A 5,390-nucleotide genomic window follows, 5' to 3' on the forward strand; every position below is an offset into this window, starting at 1 on the left:
TTCCCCACCTTCACCCACCCCCGAGAGATTCAAACGCGGTCCAGAAGGCCGGAACTGGGAACAAGCAGATAAACCGGTGGCCCCAGCAACCTCACACACGGTGTCCGCACTCGTCCTCACTCGCCTCGGGTCTGCTGCTCACTGCCCCCCAACACTCAAATCCTGGGGTGCTAGCGCTCTCAAGAACCGGCGAGGAGGGATTTTGGATAGATGCACAAGTCCCCGCGCCCTTTTCACTTCTTCCTTCAGTTCCCGCCCACACTTCCGAACACTCCTCCTTGACAAAAACTCCTTGACACACAAGTGTGCCTCAATTCTCACGCTTCCCTCCTTTCCCAGCCACTGAACCCCTTCCCTGAGGAGGTCCTCACCTACCCCCTACAGCTGGAGGCTCAGGGCGATGACTCGCGGCCCCGCGCCGGTTCCCCAGCACCACCCCGGCTCCCCGCTTCCAGGGACGCCGGGGTGTTGCCTTGCAGCGGCCTAACAACCACTTCCGGAAAGGGTAAGAACCTAGCAACTAAGAGTCCCGCCTCCCCGGGAGCCAATAGGTTACTGAATGAAAACGGTGATATTGGATTGGTCAGAGATCTCGACGGCTAGCGTAAGGCACGTTTCCCGATGCACGATGGGAGATGTAGTCCAAGATAGTTGATCCAGTCCGTTAGGGGATAAAGAAAGAGTTCTGAATTTAGATACGGGGAGAATTTCTTCCCGAGCTAGAAAGTACCATTCACAGTATTATAGTAACATGGGTTACTAAGGCGATTTATTGGTTATTTTTTAATTATGTGGTTATTATCAACTGATCATCAACAATCAAAGCATTGAGAACAAAAGAAATGTGAATGTAAGGTAATGGAGAGCCTCACCAAAACTTTAAAAACTGATTCATCTGTGCTCCGATTACAACAATAACCACCTGCCAGGGGAAGAAGAAAGTTAATTTCTACTGTCCTCTTTTCATCTGAGTAGGGCTCAGTTTGCATGTCTGCAAGATGGGAATGTATCTGTCACAACTACTTCACAGAATCTGTTTAAGAAGGGGGAAAAAAGCAAGTGTACCCCCTTTCAGCCCCTCCACACACCCTTTCTAATAGAGGGTTGCTACTGATATAAATACAAAGACTTGAGCTTTGCTTAAACAAAGGGCAAATCTTCCTTCCTCTCATATCCTCCACCTCCTGCAGAAGTTAAGGAGGGCAAAGATAACTGGCCATTACATCAATGAGGAAAACCTGGAGATCAAAAATTAAGAGGCTTTGCTAGTTGAAGAAAAGAATGGAGCATCTGGAGCAGCTCCACATAAGTTTTGCTGTGGAGTGTATAGGGTGCATACTAGCCCCCAAACTAGCCCCCAAGCCAGCTCACTCAGGGACTGACCCCAGAATGAGGAACTCAAGCCAGATACCCAGAATGCATTTCTCATGTTTAACTTCAAACCTTTGTGTATCAGATTTGTGTGTGAATTCTGCTGGAACCTTTTCTTCTTTTATACTTCATACAGAAAGATACTATTTTTAAAGCATTTAATACGCAAGCCTTTGTGTATCTACCTGTACTTCCCTATCATGCCCACAGAAGACAAATCATCAAGCCCCTCCCTCTCCATACTCAGAAGCCCCACAGAGTGGGCCCTCCTTGGTGGCAAAACGGGTTGAAGATCAGCCCTAGAAGCTACCCACAGCCGCTTCAGCACAAGCTCAGTCCCCGGCCATGGGGGTAAAAATCCATTTGGAGACTTGGTCGTTATATCTCAAGAACTTAGTCAATCTAGTTGAATTTAATTGTCATCAAAATTCTTTTGTCCCTTTTCTCTTATGGAGTTAATAAAATAAAACTAACTGTGGGATTAGTTGGATTACACCACACAAATAAACAATCTGCATTTTATCAAGTTTCCTATAGATTTTACTCAGAAGTGAACACCAACTTATAAAATGTCCTTAGGCAAACATAATTTAGAAAGCAAGTTTTGGGGGAAAAAATAACAAAAATGACATATCAATTGATAGATGCCTAATGAGTAAAACAGAAAGACTGAGAATTTTACATGTTGTAGATTATCTCTGTAGTTAGGGATGGACATTTAGATGTGATTTTTTAAAGGAGGAGGGATAGAAAGAAATCAATCATAAATTGTATGTCCAGTTACTGGGACATACATGGCTATTCATTTGGAAGAAAAAAATAACTAAAACCCGTTGTCTCCAAGTAAACTACCCTCATAATAAGGTACTCACTATTTTTATATACTCATATTTCATATTTTAATATAAAATATTCCCATTAATCTTTCAATCCACCCTATTTAAAAATGCAAACTGCCCTAACATTTCCCTTTTTTTATTTTCCCCCACATATCACCATCTGAAATTCTATGTATTTTATTGCTTTATTGTCTGTCTCCCTATAGTAAAATATGAGCTGTATAAACAGGAATTTTGTTTGTTTTATTCATTGCTATAACCCTAATCCCTAAATCAGTGGTTAGCATGCAGTAGACAACATACATTTGCTAAGTGAACGAATAAGCAAATTGAAGGAAGGAATGAACCCCACACTTCAGAGGAAATCACTGTTGACAGTTTGATTCCCACCTTCCTGGCTTTTTAGTACTTATTCACTAAGCTCATATAAATACATATATGTGTCTGCTTGTCAATTTTACCCAAATGAAATAATGTACATATTGTTGTACAATGTGTTTTTATCAATTAACATTTCATAAGCACTTTCCATGATGAGTTCATTGAAAGGCTCTCCATTCTCTATAACGGTTTTATGAATATCCCATTCTCCTACTGATAATCATGGATTTTGTTTCCAAAGTTTTGATATTGTACATAATGCTGAAATATTGTTGTTGCTGTTGTTGTTTTGGATAGGATCCTAAAAGTGACATTGCTCTAAAAGTTTACATGTTTTTACATTTTAATAGATATTGTCACTTTTCTGTCTAAAATAGAATGATTTACAATCCAACACCTTGCCAATGTCAAATTTTATCAATGCGAGAGGCAAAAAACATGTTAATGGTATCTAAAAATTCCTTTTCATGTGTTCATTGACAATTTGAATTTCTTCTACTAATTAATTACTTGCTCATATTCTTTACTCATTTTTCTACAAGGTTATTGGAAGTTTCATGGACTTGTAGAGGTTCTTCATGTATTGGAGACATAAACCTTTTGCCTCTATTGTATGACAAATGTTGATTCCTCATCTATGACTTATCTTTCAACTTTGTGAATGCTGTTTTCCTCAGTACTTACAGCAGGAATACTAATGGCTAACCTTTATTCAGAGTTTACAACATGAAAGGCATTTTACATGGATTATTTCATTTAATTATTACATGATGGAGTCATTACCCATTTTTACAAGTGAGCATAGAAAGGATAGGTAACTAGACCCTTCCTGATGGTGCAACAGGTTGGGGTGCAGCACTGCAGGCTAGTGGCAGCCATTTCAGCGGAGTCAATGCCCAGCCCCAGAGGTCATCCACATGGTTTAGCAAACCTTTCCTGTCTCATCTGCTGCTCCCCTCAGCAGTGTACTTCGTAGATCTGCCTGTTCTGCTCCCCACTCTGTCTCTAATGAACCCTCTCAACCCCTGCACCTCTGGCCTGTACCCCAACTCTGTATGCATAAATAAATATTTAAAAAAAAAGGATTGGTAACTAGAAAGGATTGTCTTGGTTAAGTGAAGAACCAGGAGTGGAATACTAGAAGCCTGATATTACACAAGTTTTAAAGATTTAAGTTGTTAAGACTGTCAATTCTTTTTTAAAATATCATCTAGATTTTGTTACAGAGAACTTTTCTAACATAAGATTATTGACATTTTTCTATTTTTTTCCTGTAGTTTTATTTTTAAGATTAATAATCTATCTGGAGTTTATTTTTAGATAAGGTGGGGACTTACTTTCCTTTCCTTCCAAATGTATAGCCAATTGTCCCAACAGTAGTTATTGAATAACGCTTCTATTTCCCTTTCAATGGTATCTTTATCATAGACAAAATTCCCTAATCAATTAAAATTTTCTAGCCATAGAAGAGACTCTAAAAATAGGGATTTTTTTTGCTTTCTAATATTTGCAGTATATGCTCCATTTTCTCACCTTATTAAACTAGCTAAAATGACCTAAATTGTATGGGATAAAAGAAAAGAAGTGATGACTTTTCCCTTCCTAAACCTGGCTTTAACAGAACTAATTTTAGACAGTTACTACTATATTTTCTTTTTTTTTTTTTTTTAGATTTTATTTATTCATACAGAACTGGGGTACAGGCTAGAGATGTGGAGGGTGAGAGGATTCACCAGAGACAGAGCAGGGAGCAGAGCAGGCAGATCAACGAAGTACACTGCTGAGGGGAGCAGTGGGCGGGTCAGGAGAGGTCTGCCGCGCCATGTGGTCACCTCCCGGGCAGGCGGGAATCGAACTCTGGGAAGGTGGCTTTAGCCTCTTAGTGCTGTGCTTTAACCCACTGCACCACCAGGGAGGGCCCACTACTATATTTTCTATAATTTTCTGTTGTCTTGTTTTAGGCATTTCCCCTTAGTTTTTATCACAAGTCTTACATATTCCCAATGACTTTTGACATCTGATAAATGTGTTAATATAACCACAAGGCTTTTGAAGCTATCAGAAACTATTTTCTTTGTATGGGCTTACCAGTTAATACAGTTTCTTCATGGAATGATTTAGAGTTGATAACAGCCATTGACCCTTGGGCTGTCTGACAGAGCAGAAATCAGGAGGGTCTTCAGGATTCCCAGCAACTAGAGTGGAGATGAGAACAGGAAGAACAAAAACCAAAAAAGAAGAAGAAAAGGAAGGCACAAAAAGATTCAATGGAAAAAGCCCCAGCTGGTGCTCACCTGCCCCCAGAGTGCAGGCTCCAGCTAGGACAGACTGGCCCACCCTGCTGGGCCTTGCTGATGCAACTGGACCCCCAGAATACCTTTCCACCCCCTTTACTCTTGCTCCCCAATCTCTGTTCATGGAATTTCTACCCAATCTTGCTTGAGGGCTTATATTAATGCCAGACTGGGTCTTCCCAGATCCCCAAGATGTGTCCCAAACCCCTACTCCTTAATGTCACATCATTGTCTATGGTGCATGTGCATTTGATTTCTCTGTAGCTCCAGTGCCTTACAGAAAGCCTGGTGTGCCACATACAGGATAAAAAAGTGACAGAATGTGTGCTCTGCCCAATGGCCCTTCCCGCTCTGAGAGCCCAGGAAACCTTTCCTGCTAGGATGCTGCAGGGTGGACTCCGCCTCGGCAGAGGGCATCGCAGACCCCTCTCCAGCCCCGGAAGCTGGGCTGCCTGCCATGGGAAGACTACACTTCCCAGCGATCCCAGGGAAAAGTGAAAACCCT

The 5,390-nt window shown here is 41.3% G+C and overlaps 1 protein-coding gene across 4 annotated transcripts in view; it reads right to left on the bottom strand.

Moving 5' to 3' along the window:
* The window catches only part of CEP164 (centrosomal protein 164kDa), a 62,780-nt gene extending 62,314 nt beyond the window's left edge, over nt 1-466 (bottom strand). For all 4 annotated transcript variants that reach the window (XM_012729824.1, XM_012729823.1, XM_012729825.1 and 1 more), the window contains exon 1: nt 376-466. The gene's annotated coding sequence lies outside the window, so the exon portion shown is untranslated. The remainder of the gene's footprint in view (nt 1-375) is intronic.
* Between the last annotated feature and the right edge of the window lie 4,924 nt (nt 467-5,390).

Source organism: Condylura cristata, unplaced genomic scaffold, assembly GCF_000260355.1.
Source record: "Condylura cristata isolate star-nosed mole 26May11 unplaced genomic scaffold, ConCri1.0 scaffold00025, whole genome shotgun sequence".
In the NCBI taxonomy this organism is placed as follows: domain Eukaryota; kingdom Metazoa; phylum Chordata; class Mammalia; order Eulipotyphla; family Talpidae; genus Condylura; species Condylura cristata.